We start from the raw sequence: 17,833 nt of genomic DNA, 5'->3' as shown, positions 1-17,833 counted from the left end.
CAGAATGGATGCTCAGCAATACCCAAGGGAAGAGGCTGGATTCATTCAGTGCATGTGTTGAAAATGAGCAAATAAGCAAGCAGATGCAGAGAGAGAGAAATGGGGAGAAGAAATGAAGACAGTGATGATGGCAGGGAGGAGGAGGAGGATGAAGAAGAGAAAAAGCAGGGTGGAGGGCTTATGCCCAAAGTCTTGCACTCCCCAAGCACTGGTTGTGCTTCCTGCAGTGGGCTCCAGATTGAAGGACAGCCAATGCCCATGAACTTCATTCACGTCTCATGCCAGCTCTTCCAGGAAGCCGTAGTGAGAGGTACCTGAGTCCAAAATTACGCAGGAGTCAAGATCTAATCATGACAGGGCTGGGGTCACAACAGGGTAACCTTGTTCCTCCTAGGCCAAGTGTCTTTGTCCCGAAGGAAGGGAAATTTCTAATTTCTCATTTAATTGCAGGAAAACTAAAATTTAAAAAAAATTAAAATTATCTTAGTTGAGAGAATAAAAGCATCCTATTGTGATTCTGGACCTTCAGAAGTCTGCTCTTTGGAAGATAGGGTCCTCTTGGAGATGACTCTCTTCTGCTTTCAGGCGGTGTGGGAAGCATTTGGTGGAGATCTTTGTTGTGGCTAGTGGAGAATGTGCAGGGCCAAGGCATCTCTCAGGCTGAGCAGTTTATTCCAAGCCTTCCGGAATAGAAGGAAGGACAGGGCATCTTCTTGCCCAGAGCTGCCCTTTTTCTCTGGGACATCTAACACCTGACAAGGGTACAAGGAAGAAGTTGCTGGGGCCAGTGGCCTCTGCTCTGATGGGAGGGATGTAGCAAAAGAAGGTCCTGGGCCACTGCTGGGTTCCAGAGCACAAGGACTATTCTCTGGGCTCTAGAAACAGAGTTTTAGTGTCAGGATAGAGTTGGCCTGATCAAAGACTTTCTCCTGGGGCCTTGAACTTCGGAGGGTGACATCTGCCCACAGCAGGCTCTGGATCCCCACCCCATCACAGCCTGATGCTTCTCTGTCCTTGGGGGTCTGGTCATCCAGAGAATTCCCTGGGGGGTCTCATGCGCTTCTAACAAATGCCCCAATTGCAACACCAGGGACTTTGGGGAGACTTTCCAAAACTTTTACAATCTTCCTTGATTTTGTAGGGGTTTTTTGTTCTTGTTTTTTGAGGTTTTTTATCCGAGGGAGGGATGCATTCTCTTCAGTTATGAAAGTGTCTTTTAGCCAACAGAGCTCTCAACTCATTATCATGAGCTCTCCTCAGATAAACTGACTTCCCTTATAGCCAGCAGATTTTTTTTTTAATTTTTCTGAAAGAATTTGAGGGTGTATTTCATAGGTGCCTAGCTCACTGTATGCATGGCTGATCTTGTCATCTGCTTTTGAAAGATTCTTTTCAATCTTTGCAGGGTATATTATTTGTAAATCAGATATCTGATAAAAATTCTTCCTCCCACCCCCCACTTGATGCAATTCTGAAGTTTTCACTGGAGCTTCTGCCTTTTCCATAAGTTTTTTTTTTGTTGTTGTTGTTTGTTTGTTTTATTTGTTTGTTTGTTTTCTGTCAGGGGGAATTTTTCAATAGTTTGTTTTTTCTGTCTTCACTAAAGCTTTACCAGTTTGGAGACTTTTCACATGAACTTAAGTGCATCAATTATTTAATCTTCTTTAAATTTCATTCCTTTATTGTTCAAGAATTTTTAAATAAGAATTTAGCTCAGCCACATCCATCATAATGTGGAAATTTTCTTTTGACTCTCATTGTGTGTACTCCCTGTCTTCTGATTAATTCAGTCTTTCACCATCCCTGCTGTCCCCTCCAGGGGAGCATCCCAGGGACTCATTCTCCACAGGTGTCCATGAAGAGATGTGGCCAGACTTTCCAGAGCATTTTTCTGACAGTCTTTCCTTCTGTGTCCTATTTGCTCACTCTCCCTTTCATTCCTTCAGCTTCTTGAGAAAGTTGTTTTTTTAGACTTCCCTGAAGATTGCAGTGTGTCTTCAAAGCATCTTTTAGAGCTGCCTGAAGCTGTTCTTCATTCTTCTGATGAATTTTGAAGAATGTCACAGTGGCAACTACTTGATTTTGCATGTATTCTGATTTATTGTAAAGACTGTATCTTTCTGGAAACATCAACTTACTTTTCAAATCCATTTTTTGTGGTAGTAAAATAAATAACATAAAAGTTTTCACATTAACCATTTTTAAGGGTACTGTTCATTCCCATTGTGTAGTGCAACCAGCACCATCATCAATCTACAGACCTTCCTAATGTTTCCTAATTAAAACTTTGCACCCACTAAACAATGACTCCTCTTCCCCTCAGCCCTTGGCAACCACCATTCTCCTTTCTGTCTTCATGAATTTGATCACTCCAAATACTTCACACAAATGGAATCATCCACTATCTATCCTTTTGTGACTGGATTATTTCATTTTAACATAATGTCTTGAAGTTTCATCCATGCCATAGCATATGTCAGAATTTCCTGCCTTTTAATGGCTAAATTATATTCCATTGTATGGACATACCACATTGTGTCAATTCACTCATGTGTCAATAGCACATTGACGTTTGACTGTTAAGAATAGTGTTGCTAAGAACATAGATGTAGCGCCTTCCCTGGCCAGGGACTTCACCGGCAACCCACGCCCCACGCCCCACGCCCTATGCCCCGCACCCGCCAGACCTCTGCAAGCCCACCCCAGCCAGGGACTCCACCAGTAACCTCACAGCCTTGCAACCCACACCCAGTGGGCCTCTGCCAGCGCTGGCCAGGAACTCCGGGAGCCACACAACCCACATCCTCCCTCCCATAACCTTCCTGCCTCTGCACTGGCCCCACCTGTCTGGCCAGGGACTCTGGAAGCTATGCGACCCGTGCCCTCCTTGTGGAGCCCTCCCTGCCTCTGCACAGAGCGCTCAACCAGGCCAGAGACTGCTGGAGCCCCAGGCTTTCAGTGCCAAAGTCACTGGGTGCCAGGTACTCCCAGAACCATGTGCACCATCCCCCGCCCTGTTGCTGGATCTGGGTGTGCCACACTCCGGAGCTGCTCCCACAGCCAGAACTCCCTGCCTGGGGCAGTCCCAGAGGAGCTACACAGGGTCACTCCCTACAAAGATCCAGCAACAATAGAGTGATACCACTGAGGTCTAATCTTGGACAGACACGTCCCCAACTCTGAGGATGGCCAGAGGCAATGGTGAAAAACAATAATGGGGTGGAATCAATGGAAAAACTCTGATAATATGAATAATCAGAGTATATCAACTCCCCCAAGGAACAACAAAGCAGATACAGCATAAACCCATGCATAAACAAATGGCTGAGATGTCAGAAATCGAATTCAGAATCTGGATAGCAAATAAAATTGAATTAGAATTTCAAGCAGCAATCCAAAAGATATGTCAAGAATTCAATGAATTCAAAGACAAAATGACCAAATATTTTGACACATTGAGACAAGATGTTACAGCCCTCAAAGATCTGAGAAATACAGTAGAATCCTTTAGTAACAGAATGGACCAAGCAAAAGAAATGATTTCTGATGTTGAAAACAAAGCTTTCAAACGCTCCCAAACTTTCAAAGAGGAAGAGAAATGAAGGGAAAAAACAGATCATTCTCTCAGAGAGCTCCGGGATAATTCGAAGAAAACCAATATTCATCTTATAGGGAATCCCCAAAAGTGATGAAGTGGCTTCACAAGGCACAGAGTCTCTTCTTCATGAGATTATGAAAGAGAACTTTCCAGACATGCCAAGAAATTCTGAAATTCAGATAGCAGACAGTTTCAGAACTCCAGCACGATTAAACCCAAATAAGATATCCCCCAGAAACATCATAATCAATTTCACTAAAGTTAATATGAAGGAGAAAATTCTGAAAGCAGCCAGACATAAGAAAACCATAACCTACAAGGGGAAGAATATTAGAAAAACTGCAGATCTCTCTGCTGAAACCTTTCAAGCTAGAAAAGGATGGTCATCAACTTTTAAGCTCCTAAAACAAAATAACTTTCAACCCAGGATCCTGTATCCAGCAAAACTGAGCTTCATTTATGATGGAGGAATTAAATAATTTAATGACATTCACATGTTGAAGAAATTTGCCATAACAAAACCGGCGCTCCAGGATATTCTCAGACCTATCCTCCCTAATGACCAGCATAATCCTCCACCACAAAAGTAAACTTACCCAGAAACTTTTGATCAAATTCCAACTTCCACAGTCGCACAAGGATTAAAAATGTCCACTGGGCTTTTGAAAGGCTTATCTATATTCTCAATTAATGTGAATGGTTTAAATTGTCCTCTAAAGAGGCACAGGTGGGCTGACTGCATACAAAAGCTCAAGCCAGATCTGCTGCATACAGAAATCTCATCTTACCTTAAAAGATAAATATAGACTCAAGGTGAAGGGATGGTCATCTATATTCCAGGCAAATGAAAAGCAGAGAAAAGCAGGTGTTGCAATCCTATTCGCAGATACGATAGGCTTTAAACCAACCAAAATAATGAAGGATAAGGATGGACTCTTCATATTCGTTAAAAGTAATTCTCAATATGATGAGATTTCAATTATTAATATTTATGCACCCAACCAGAATGTGCCTCAATTTATAGCAGAAACTCTAACAGACATGAGCAACTTGATTTCCTCCAGTACCACAGTAGTTGGAGACTTTAACACCCCTTTAGCAGTGTTGGATAGATCCTCCAAAAAGAAGTTAAGCAAAAAAGTTTTAGATTTAAACTTAACCATTCAACATCTGGATTTAACAGACAGCTACAGAACATTTCATCCCAACAAAACTGAATACACATTCTTCTCATCAGCCCATGGAACATACTCCAAAATCAATCACATCCTAAATCACAAGTCTAACCTCACAAAATTTTAAAAAATAGAAATTATTCCTTGCATCTTCTCAGACCATGATGGAATAAAAGTTGAACACAATAACAGTAATCTGCATACTCATACAAAAACATGGAAGCTAAATAACCTTATGCTGAAGGACAGATGGGTCATAGATGAGATTAAGAAGGAAATTAACAAATTTTTGGAACAAAACTACAATGAAGACACAAATTATCAGAACCTCTGGGACACCGCAAAGGCGGTCCTAAGAGGGAAATTTATAGCACTGCAAGCCTTCCTCAGGAAAACAGAAAGAGAGGAAGTTAACAACTTAATGGGACATCTCAAGCAACTGAAGAAGGAAGAACATTCCAACCACAAACCTTGTAGAAGAAAAGAAATAACCAAAATTAGAGCTGAATTAAATGAAATTGAAAACAAAAGAATTATACAACAGATCAATAAATCAAAAAGTTGATTTTTTGTAAAGGTCAATAAAATCGGTAAACCTTTGGCTAACCTAACCAGGAAAAAAAGAGTAAAATCTTTAATTTCATCAATCATAAATGGTAAAGACAAAATAACAACAGGCCCCTCAGAAATTCAAAAAATCCTTTTTGAATATTACAAGAAACTTTACTCTCAGAAATAGAGAATCTGAAGGAAATTGACCAACTTGGAAGCACACCACCTACCAAGACTTGCCAGAACAAAGTGGAAATGTTGAACAGGCCTATATCAAGTTCTGAAATAGCATCAACTATACAAAATCTCCCTAAAAAGAAAAACTATACAAGATCTCCCTAGAAAGAAAAGCTTCACGTCAGCATTCTACCAAACCTTTAAAGAAGAACTAGTGCCTATATTACTAAACCTCTTCCAAAATATAGAAAAAGAAGGAACACTACCCAACACTTTCTATGAAGCAAACATTACCTTGATCCCTAAACCAGGGAAAGACCCAACAAGAAAAGAAAATTATAGACCAATATCACTAATGAATATTGATGCAAAAATATTCAATAAGATGCTAACAAACAGAATCCAACAACACATCAAAAAAATTATTCACCATGACCAAGTGGGATTTATCCCAGGGTCTCAAGGCTGGTTCAATATACATAAATCTATAAATGTAATTCAGAACATAAACAAAATAAAAAATAAAGACCATATGATTCTTTCAATTGATGTCTAAAAAGCTTTTGATAATATCCAACATCCCTTCATGATCAGAACACTTAAGAAAATTGGTATAGAAGGGACATTTCTTAAACTAATAGAGGCCATCTACAGCAAACCCACAGCCAATATTGTATTGAATGAAGTTAAATTGAAATCATTTCCACTTAGATCAGGCACCAGGCAAAGTTGCCCATTGTCTCCATTGTTCTTTAACATTGTAATGGAAGTTTTAGCCATTGCAATTAGGGAAGAAAAGGAGATCAAGGATATCCACATAGGGTCAGAAGAGATCAAACTTTCACTCTTCGTAGACGATATGACTGTATATCTGGAAAACACCATGGATTCTACTACAAAACTTTTAGAAGTGGTCCCTTATGCTGAGAATACAAGGAATACAGCAACATCTCAGGTTACAAAATCAACACCCATAAATCCATGGCCTTTATATATAACAACAATAGCCAAGCCGAAAAAACAGTCAAGGACTCTATTTCTTTCACAGTAGTGCCAAAGATGAAATACTTGGGAGTTTACCTAACAAAAGATGTGAAAGAGCTCTATAAAGAGAACTATGAAACTTTAAGAAAAGAAACAGCTAAAGATGTTAACAAATGGAAAAACATACCATGCTCATGGCTGGGAAGAATCAACATTGTTAAAATGTCTATACTACCCAAAGCAATACATACTTTTAATGCAATGCCTATTAAAGCTCCATTGTCATACTTTAAAGATGAAAAAATAATACTTTGTTTTATATGTAATCAGAAAAAACCTTGAATAGCCAAGACATTACTCAGAAATAAAAACAAAGCAGGAGGAATCATGCTACCAGACCTCAGACTATACTATAAATCGATAGTGATCAAAACAGCATGGTACTGGCACAAAAACAAGGAGGTAGATGTCTGGAACAGAATAGAGAACCAAGAGATGAATCCAGCTACTCACCATTATTTGATCTTTGACAAGCCAATTAAAAACATTCAGTGGGGAAAAGACTCCCTATTTAACAAATGGTGCTGGGTGAACTGGCTGGTGACCTGCAGAAGACTGAAACTGGACCCGCGCCGTCCACCATTAACTAAGATAGACTCTCACTGGATAAAAGATTTAAACTTAAGACATGAAACTATAAAAATACTTGAAGAAAGTGCAGGGAAAACTCTTGAAGGAATTGGCCTGGGTGAATATTTTATGAGGAGGACTCCCCAGGCAATTGAAGCAGTATCAAAAATACACTACTGGGACCTGATCAAACTAAAAAGCTTCTGCACAGCCAAGAATATAATAAGTATAGCAAGCAGACAGCCCTCAGATTGGGAGAAAATATTTGCAGGCTATACCTCTGACAAAGGTTTAATAACCAGAATCCACAGAGAACTCAAACGTATTAGCAAGAAAAGAACAAGTGATCCCATCTCAGGGTGGGCGAAGGGTTTGAAAAGATACTTCTCTAAAGAAGACAGGCACACAGCCTTCAGACACATGAAAAAATGCTCATCATCCTTAATCATCAGAAAAATGCAAATCAAAACTACTTTGAGATATCGCCTAACTCCAATAAGATTAGCCCACATGACAAAATCCCAAAACCAGAGATGTTGGCGTGGATGTGGAGAAAAGGGAACACTTCTACACTGCTGGTGGAAATGCACACTAATACGTTCCTTTTGGAATGATGTTTGGAGAATACTGAGAGATCTAAAAATAGACCTGCCATTTGATCCTATAATTCCTTTACTAGGTATATACCCAGAAGAACAAATCCCAATATAACAAAAACATCTGTACTAGAATGTTTATTGCAGCCCAATTTATAATTGCTAAGTCATGGAAGAAGCCAAAGTGTTCATTGACCCACGAATGAATTAATAAATTGTAGTACATGTATACCATGGAATATTATGCAGCCTTAAAGAAAGATGAAGACTTTACCTCTTTCATGTTTACATGGATGGAGCTGGAACATAGTCTTCTTAGCAAAGTATCTCAAGAATGGAAGAAAAAGTATCCAATGTACTCATCCCTAATATGAAGCTAATTTATAGCTTTCATATGAATGCTATAACCCAACTATAGCACAAGAATATGGGGAAAGGGCCAAGGGAGAGGGGAGGTGGGGGTGGAGAGAGGGTAATTGGTGGGGCCACACCTATGGTGCATCTTAGAATGGGTACAGGCGAAACTTATTAAATACAGAATACAAATGTCTTCATACAATAACTAAGAAAATGCCATGAAGGCTATGTTAAATAGTTTTATGAAAATATTTCAGATTGTATATGAAACCAGCACATTGTACCCCTTAACTGCACTAATGTACATAGCTATGATTTAATAATAAAAAAAAGAACATAGATGTAGAAATGCATGTGCAGTTTCTGCTTTCAATAATTTGTGATAAATAGGAGTTTCTGGATCACATGGTAACTATTTTCAATTTTTTAGAAAATCTCATGCATAACATTTTATATTCCCATCAACAGTGCTCAAAAGTTCCAATTTTTCACATTATCACCAACATTTACCATATTTTATTTGTTTATTTGATAAACACCCATCTTTTTGAGTTTGCTGGTATCATTGTGTTTTTGATTTGTATTTCCTTAGTGATTAATGATGGTGAACATCCTTCACATGCTATTGGTCATTTATGTGTCTTCTTCCTGAAATGTCTATTCAAATTCATTGCTTGATTTTCTTTTCTTTTCTTTTCTTTCTTTCTTTTTTTGGGGTTGTGGGGGGAATAGAGTCTCAAGCTGTCGCCCTGGGTAGAATGCCATGGTGTCACAGCTCATGGCAACCTCAAACTCTTGGGCTTAAGCAATTCTCTTGCCTCAGCCTCCCAACTAGCTGGGACTACTGTCACCTGCCACAAGGCTCAGTTATTTTTTTGGTTATAGTTGTCATTGTTGTTTGGCAGGCCCGGGCTGAACTCAAACCCACCAGCTCCAGTGTATGTGCCTAGCACCCTAGCCGCTAAGCTACGGGGGCCAAGCCCATTGCCTATTTTTCAATCAGGTTCTTTGTTGTTGAGGTGTAGGAGTTCTCTATATATTTGGGTATTAATTTCCCATCAGATATATGATTTGCACATATTTACTCCCATTCCATGGGTTGCCTTTTCACTCTGTTCATAGTGTCCTTTTATTTACAAGAGTTTTTATTTTTTTTAATTATTTTTTTTTTTTTAGAGACAGAGTCTCACTTTATGGCCCTTGGTAGAGTGCCATGGCATCACACAGCTCACAGCAACCTCCAACTCCTGGGCTTAAGTGACTCTCTTGCCTCAGCCTCCCAAGTAGCTGGGACTACAGGTGCCTGCCACAACGCCCGGCTATTTACAAGAGTTTTTTCTTTTTTTTTATTGTTGGGGATTCATTGAGGGTACAATAAGCCAGGTTACACTGATTGCAGTTGTTAGGTAAAGTCCCTCTTGCAATCATGTCTTGCCCCCATAAAGTGTGACACACTCCAAGGCCCCACCCACCTCCCTCCTTCCCTCTTTCTTTTCCCCCCCCAAACCATAATTGTCATTAATTGTCCTCATATCAAAATTGAGTACATAGGATTCATGCTTCTCCATTCTTGTGATGCTTTACTAAGAATAATGTCTTCCACGTCCATCCAGGTTAATACGAAGGATGTAAAGTCTCCATTTTTTTTAATGGCTGAATAGTATTCCATGGTATACATATACCACAGCTTGTTAATCCATTCCTGGGTTGGTGGGCATTTAGGCTGTTTCCACATTTTCGTGATTGTAAATTGAGCTGCAATAAACAGTCTAGTACAAGTGTCCTTATGATAAAAGGATTTCTTTCCTTCTGGGTAGTAATGGGATTGCAGGATCAAATGGGAGGTCTAGCTTGAGTGCTCTGAGGTTTCTCCATACTTCCTTCCAGAAAGGTTGTACTAGTTTGCAGTCCCACCAGCAGTGTAAAATTGTTCCCTTCTCTCCACATCCACGCCAGCATCAGCAGTTTTGAGATTTTGTGATGTGGGCCATTCTCACTGGGGTTAGATGATATCTCAGGGTTGTTTTGATTTGCATTTCTCTAATATATAGAGATGATGAACATTTTTTCATGTGTTTGTTAGCCATTCGTCTGTCGTCTTTAGAGAAAGTTCTATTCATGTCTCTTGCCCATTGATATAAGGGATTGTTGGCTTTTTTCATGTGGATTAATTTGAGTTCTCTATAGATCCTAGTTATCAAGCTTTTGTCTGATTCAAAACATGCAAATATCCTTTCCCATTGTGTAGGTTGTCTCTTTGCTTTGGTTATTGTCTCCTTAGCTGTACAGAAGCTTTTCAGTTTAATGAAGTCCCATTTGTTTATTTTTGTTGTTGTTGCAATTGCCATGGCAGTCTACTTCATGAAGTCTTTCCCCAGGCCAATATCTTCCAGTGTTTTTCCTATGCTTTCTTGGAGGATTTTTATTGTTTCATGCCTTAAGTTTAAGTCCTTTATCCATCTTGAATCAATTTTTGTGAGTGGGGAAAGGTGTGGGTCCAGTTTCAGTCTTTTACATGTAGACATCCAGTTCTCCCAACACCATTTATTGAATAAGGAGTCTTTCCCCCAAGGTATGTTCTTGTTTGGTTTATCAAAGATTAGGTGGTTGTAAAATGTTAGTTTCATTTCTTGATTTTCAATTCGATTCCAAGTGTCTATGTCTCTGTTTTTGTGCCAGTACCATGCTGTCTTGAGCACTATGGCTTTGTAGTACAGACTAAAATCTGGTATGCTGATGCTCCCAGCTTTATTTTTGTTACAGAGAACTGCCTTAGCTATACGGGGTTTTTTCCGGTTCCATACAAAATGCAGAATCATTTTTTCGAAATCTTGAAAGTACGATATTGGTATTTTGATAGGAATGGCATTGAATAGGTAGATTGCTTTGGGAAGTATAGACATTTTAACAATGTTGATTCTTCCCATCCATGAGCATGGTATGTTCTTCCATTTGTTAATATCCTCTGCTATTTCCTTTCTGAGGATTTCATAGTTTTCTTTATAGAGGTCCTTCACCTCCTTCGTTAGGTATATTCCTAGGTATTTCATTTTCTTTGAAACTATGGTGAAGGGAGTTGTGTCCTTAATTAGCTTCTCATCTTGACTGTTATTGGTGTACACAAAGGCTACTGACTTGTGGACATTGATTTTATATCCTGAAACATTACTGTATTTTTTGATGACTTTTAAGAGTCTTCTGGTTGAGTCTTTGGGGTGCTCTAAGTATAAGATCATGTCATCAGCAAAGAGGGAGAGTTTGACCTCCTCTGCTCCCATTTGGATTCCCTTTACTTCCTTGTCTTGCCTAATTGTATTGGCTAGAACTTCCAGCACTACGTTGAATAGTAAAGGTGACAGAGGACAACCTTGTCTGGTTCCAGTTCTAAGAGGAAAAGCTTTCAGTTTTACTCCATTCAGTAAAATATTGGCTGTGGGTTTGTCATAGATAGCTTCAATCAGTTTTACAAATGTGCCACCTATGCCTATACTCTTCAGTGTTCTAATTAGAAAAGAATGCTGGATTTTATCAAATGCTTTTTCTGCATCTATTGAGAGGATCATGTGATCTTTTTTTTTGCCTCTGTTAATATGGTGGTTAACGTTTATAGACTTGCGTATGTTAAACCAGCCTTGCATCCCTGGGATGAAGCCTACTTGATCATGATGAATGACTTTTTTGATGATAAACTCTAATCTATTGGCTAGGATTTTGTTGAGAATTTATGCCTCTATATTCATGAGTGAGATTGGTCTGAAATACTCCTTTTTGTTTGGGTCTTTTCCTGGTTTTGGTATCAGGGTGATGTTTGCTTCATAGAATGTGTTCGGGAAGATTCCTTCCTCCTCAATTTTTTGGAATAATTGCTGCAGTACAGGAATAAGCTGTTCCTTGAAGGTTTGATAGAATTCTGGTGTGAAGCCATCTGGACCAGGGCATTTTTTGGTTGGAAGATTTTTTATTGTTTCTTTGATCTCAGTGCTTGAAATTGGTCTGTTCAGGAGCTCTATTTCTTCCTGGCTGAGTCTAGGGAGAGGGTGTGATTCCAAATATTGATCCATTTCTTTCACATTGTCAAATTTCTGGGCATAGAGTTTCTGGGAGTATTCAGAGATGATCTCTTGTATCTCTGTGGGATCAGTTGTTATTTCCCCTTTATCATTTCTGATTGAGGTTACTAGAGATTTTACTTTTCTATTCCTCATTAGTCTGGCCAATGGTTTATCTATTTTATTTATTTTTTCAAAAAACCAACTCCTTGTTTCATTAATTTTCTGAATGATTCTTTTGTTTTCAATTTCATTGATCTCTGATCTGATTTTGGATATTTCTTTTCTTCTACTGAGTTTAGGCTTAGATTGTTCTTCTTTTTCCAATTCCTTAAGATCTCTTGTGAGATTGTTGATGTGCTCTCTTTCTGTTTTTCGAATGTAGGCATCTAAAGCGATGAATTTTCCTCTCAAAACTGCTTTTGCAGTATCCCACAGGTTTTGGTAGCTTGTGTCTTCATTGTTGTTATGCTCAAGGAAGTAAATGATTTCCTGTTTTATTTCTTCCTGCACCCATCTGTTATTCAACAGAAGATTGTTTAGTTTCCATGCCTTTGGGTGGGGTCGAGCCTTTTTGTTAGAGTTGAGTTCCACCTTTAGTGCCTTATGGTATGAGAAGATACAAGGTAAAATTTCAATTCTTTTGATTCTATTGATATTTGTTTTGTGTCCCAGGATATGATCAATTTTGGAGAATGTTCCATGGGATGATGAGAAGAATGTATATTCTTTATCTTTGGGATGGTGTGTTCTATATGCATCTATCAAGCACAGTTGTTCTAGGGTCTCATTTAAGTCTCTTATATCCTTGTTTAATTTCTGTTTAGAGGATCTGTCCAGCTCTGTAAGAGGAGTGTTAAGGTCCCCTGTTATTATGGTATTATCAGATATCATATTGCTCAGACTGAGTAAGGTCTGTTTCAAGAATCTGGGAGCATTTAAATTGGGTGCATAGATATTTAGAATTGAAATGTCTTCTTGTTGTATTTTTCCCTTGACCAATATAAAGTGACAATCTTTGTCTTTTTTGACTTTAGTTGCTTTAAATCCACATGTATCTGAAAATAAGATTGCAACTCCTCTTTTCTTCTGAATTCCATTTGCCTGAAAAATTGTCTTCCAACCCTTGACTCGGAGCTTTAATTTGTCTTTTGAAGCCAGGTGTGTTTCTTGCAGACAGCAAATGGATGGCTCGGGTTTTTTAATCCAGTCAACCAATCTATGTCTGTTCAGTGGGGAATTCAAACCATTAACATTTACTGAGATAATTGATAAGTGTGGTAGTATTCTATTCATCTTATTTTGTGAGAGTCCATTGCTTAGTTTTATCTTTTGCATCAGTGTGGAGGTCAGGTTCTGTCCTTTAATTTCTGAGTTCTTACTTTGCTGCTGATCCATTTTGGTGGTCAGTGTGCAGAACAGGTTGAAGTATTTCCTGTAGAGCTGGTCTTGTTGTGGCGAATTTCCTCAATGTTTGTATATCCATAAATGATTTCATTTCTCTGTCAGTTTTGAAGCTTAGCTTAGCAGGGTACAGAATTCTGGGCTGGAAATTGTTCTGTTTAAGTAGATTAAAGGTAGATGACCATTGTCTTCTTGCTTGGAAAGTTTCATTAGAGAAGTCTGAGGTCACTCTGATGGATTTGCCCCTGTAGGTCAACTGGCACTTACTCCTGGCAGCTTGCAGAATCTTTTCTTTTGTCTTGACTTTGGACAGGTTCATCACAATGTGTCTTGGAGAAGCTCGGTTAGAGTTGAGGCGACCTGGGGTCCGATAGCCCTCTGAAAGCAGTGTGTCAGAATCTTTGGTGATATTTGGGAAATTTTCTTTTATAATATTCTCTAGTATGGCTTCCATTCCTCTGGGGCATTCTTCTTCCCCTTCTGGAATTCCTATAACTTGTATGTTGGAACGCTTCATAAAGTCCCATAATTCTGACAGTGAACGTTCTGCTTTCTCTCTCTTCTTTTCTGCCTCTTTTACTATCTGAGTTATCTCAAAAACTTTGTCTTCTACCTCTGAAATTCTTTCTTCTGCATGGTCTAACCTGTTGCTGATACTTTCCATTGCATCTTTAAGTTCCCTAATTGACTGTTTCATTTCCTTCAGCTCTGCTATATCCTTTTTAGATTCTTCGTATCGTTCATCTCTGATTTGATTCTGTTTTTGGATTTCCTTTTGGTTATTTTCCACTTTATTAGCAGTTTCCTTCATTGTTTCCATCATTTCCTTCATTGTTTTCAACATGTGTATTCTAAATTCCCTTTCTGTCATTCCTAACATTTCTGTATAGGTGGAATCCTCTGCCGTAGCTACCTCATGGTCCCTTGGCGGGGTTGTTCTGGACTGGTTCTTCATGTTGCCTGGAGTTTTCTGCTGATTTTTCCTCATGGGTGATTTCTTTTATCTGTTTCCTTGCCCTAATTTTCCTTTCACTTCCTCTTGCTCTTTAAGTTCTCATGCCTGTGGACTAAGGGTTACAGGACCGGAAGGGTGAGAAGGTTTAAGAGCAAAAAAGGGATGAAAGAAAGGAGGACCAAGTGATAAGGAAAAAAAAAGAAAAATAGAGAAAGGAGAGGAGGTGGGTAAAAGGAATATTGACAAAAAGAAGAGAGGCACAGAAAGAGGGAGACAGAGCAATATAGGTGTACAGTAGGGTACTTTGATACAACCTTTAAAAAAAACCACCTTCTGGGGGTGCCCATTTGGGTGGTTCCCTTGAGGTCAGCAGCTGTTTGCTAACCTGATCAGACACAGTACTCCACCTCCACCAAGTAGAGAGGAAAGACAAAAATGCTATAAATCAAACCAAAACAAGCAAACAGAAAACTTAACGGGATAAAATTGGCTGGAAAAACCAAATAATAGCAGTAGAAACACTAACAAAAATGAAGTTCTAATTATTGAAATAGGCAGCAATGGGAAATTATAATTAAACTAGAAAAATTGAGAAAGAAAAAGGATCTGTATGGAAAAGGTTGAACTTAAAAAACAAAACAACAATCCACAACATCAAAATAAACAAAAAAAACAACCAAACCAAAAAAAAAAAAAAACCACACACACACAACCAAAAACAAAGCAGTATGTATATGTTATTGAATATTGTCTGGCCAACACGTGGTCTTCTGGGGTATGAGATGTTAATCACAGTTCTGATACGACTGGAGGCTGCTACTTTCTCAAACCCCAGCAGGTAGACACCCTAAATCTCTCTTCAGCCCACTTAAAAGGCACTTTGAACTTATTCACTTACTGAGCAGGGAAGTGCTTGTCGCTGGAATCACTGCTGAAGTGGCTATCCACTTACCCTGTGTGTCAAAACTGGTCTCCCTCTGCCCCCGAGGGTTAGGGCTGCAAGGTGGCTCAGACCCCGCCCTTAGGCTACTTGGTTGCTGGGTTACCAGCTCCCATCCAATTCCAGCTCTGCGACCCTGGGGGCAGAGCTTGCCGGGGCAGATTGCTCACAATGGCTGCCTGTGACCCAGAGCCAAACACTCTTAGCTCCGTCTGGCTCAGCGGCTCAGACTGGGGCCCTAGACAAAGGCCAAAGTTCTCCGCACTCCTGCTCAGGCTCTCCCCAAGGCAGTTCAGCTGAGTGCCAAGTCCAAAGACACCAAAGCAGTTCACAGGTAAGGCCTTTCTGGTTTGCAGTCTCGCTGCTACTGAACTTACAGTTGCGGGTGGGTTTAGACGGATTGAACACACGTGACTACTTGCCGGTTTTCCACTGTTTTAGTCCTCCTCTTGGGGTCCAGAAGTCTCTCGCTCACTCCCTGTATCCTCTCAGGGGTGATGATAGGCAGATCCCACCAGCCAGAGATGCCTGGAGTCCTATATCCCCAGACTCACGGTGCACAGATGCAAGGAAGCTGTTACTCGGCTGCCATCTTGCTCCGCCTCTCTTACAAGAGTTTTTAAATTTGATGTAGTTCAATTTATTTATTTTCATCAACTTGTTTTAAATGTTGAGATTCATCTTCCTTCAGTCTTTCTTTGTGTCTGTTCTAAGCCCAAGTAAAAAGTTGTATCTTTGTAGTTTTTTTTATTGATGGTCTCCAGTTTTTTAAATATTGATACTGGCTTCTGTTTAAATTGAATGCAAATTTGCTTTCAATTCGCCCAAGCTTCTCAAAAATGTGTTGTTTTTCTCCAGAAGAATAGCAATTCAAATACCACTTTGTCTTTAACTGAAAGAAGTCTGTTCTTAATAATGACAAATCCAGTGATGGCCAATCCCGACATCTCACATAGCAACCCATGGGGACCTGGGCCTAATCTAAGATTCCCTGGCACTGCTGCCATCACCTGACACCCTCTTTCCAAAACCAGCATGGCACAGAGCAGACTGAACGACATACATGTATATGATCACCACATTAGACAGTATTATTTTGTTCGGTCAACAAACATAGTTAAGAAAATCAAAGATGAGAAGGAAAATCTATTGTATTTAATTTTTTATCTTAATGTAGCCTTTCTTTTTAGATAGTCAAACTTTTTTTCTTTTGTCCTTTTCTTTTTGTTTAGACAAATTCCTTTTCCCTTTCTTTTAGATTATGTCTACCCAGGAGAGATTATTATAGTTTCTCTTCATCTGAGAATATCTTGATTTTTCCCTTCCCAAAAGATTGTTTTCACTGGACATAGGACTTTGAATTGGCAGTTTTTTTAATCTCAGCTCTTGAAAGATACTCTATCACTCCTTCTAGCCTCTATGGTTTCTGATGAGAAATCTATGGTCTTTCAAAATGTTTCTCCCCAGTCTGCTTTTTGTCTGCTTTGTCAAAAGTCAGATGGTAATGTGGGGATGGTATACCCCCTTAATATTCTGAAATTAAAAAAAAAAAATCTCTCCCTTATACATAAGGTATTATTTTCCTCTAGCTGATTTTAAGATTTCTTTTTTCTTGTCTTTAGTCTTCAGAAATCTAACTTTGATAAGTCTAGGTATGGATTTCTTTGGGCTCATCTTATTTGGGATGCATTCACTCAGCTTCTTCAGTCTGTTTATGTCTCTTGGCAAATTTGGGAAGTTGTGGGTCATTACTGACTCAAGTACTTTTTCAATCATTCTGTCTTTTGCTTCTCATTTGAGTCTCTAATAATATAAATATTTAGTGTCATATGAAAGGAGAGACCAGCACTTCCCTTGTGTTGTCAGCCCTCGGCCTGACAACACACACAGTTTAGGGCATTGCCACCTACATCTAACCATCATTTTTACACATTCATACGAATGAAAGAACACAAAGATAGTCCAGAAAGAAAGGGGGGAGGAGGGAGAAGAGAAGGGAGAGGAGCAGAGGAGTGGAGGGAGGGTATTTGGCAGGATCTCACCTATTGTACACAATACGAGGGTACATTTCAAAACTATTAAGAAATGAGTATAATTGTCATGGATGTGTTACTTAGTTCAATGTAAGCATTTCACATTGTATATAGAAGCAGTACCCTGAACCCCATAAATGCATCAATGTACAAAGTTATGATTTAATAAAAAACAATTTAAAAAAAACTAAGAGTATATTATAAGTGTCTTACCACAAAAATAAGTAAGTGAGGTTATGGTTATGTTAATTCGTTTGATTTAAGCATTCCACATTGTATATCAAATCATCATATTGTATCCCATAAATGTATACAGTTATGATTTAATAAAAATTAAGTAAATATATATGTAAAAATTTAGAGTTTTTTTGCTATAATACTAC

The 17,833-nt window shown here is 39.0% G+C and overlaps 1 pseudogene; it reads left to right on the top strand.

The window, feature by feature from the left end:
• Window positions 1-17,239: 17,239 nt before the first annotated feature.
• On the top strand, window positions 17,240-17,345 carry LOC128574400 (uncharacterized; annotated as a pseudogene).
• The last annotated feature ends 488 nt before the right edge of the window (window positions 17,346-17,833 follow it).

This window comes from Nycticebus coucang, chromosome 21 (genome assembly GCF_027406575.1).
Source record: "Nycticebus coucang isolate mNycCou1 chromosome 21, mNycCou1.pri, whole genome shotgun sequence".
NCBI classification, from domain to species: Eukaryota; Metazoa; Chordata; class Mammalia; order Primates; family Lorisidae; genus Nycticebus; species Nycticebus coucang.
Note: the sequence above shows the minus strand (reverse complement) of the source record. Positions and strands in the feature narration are given on the sequence as shown.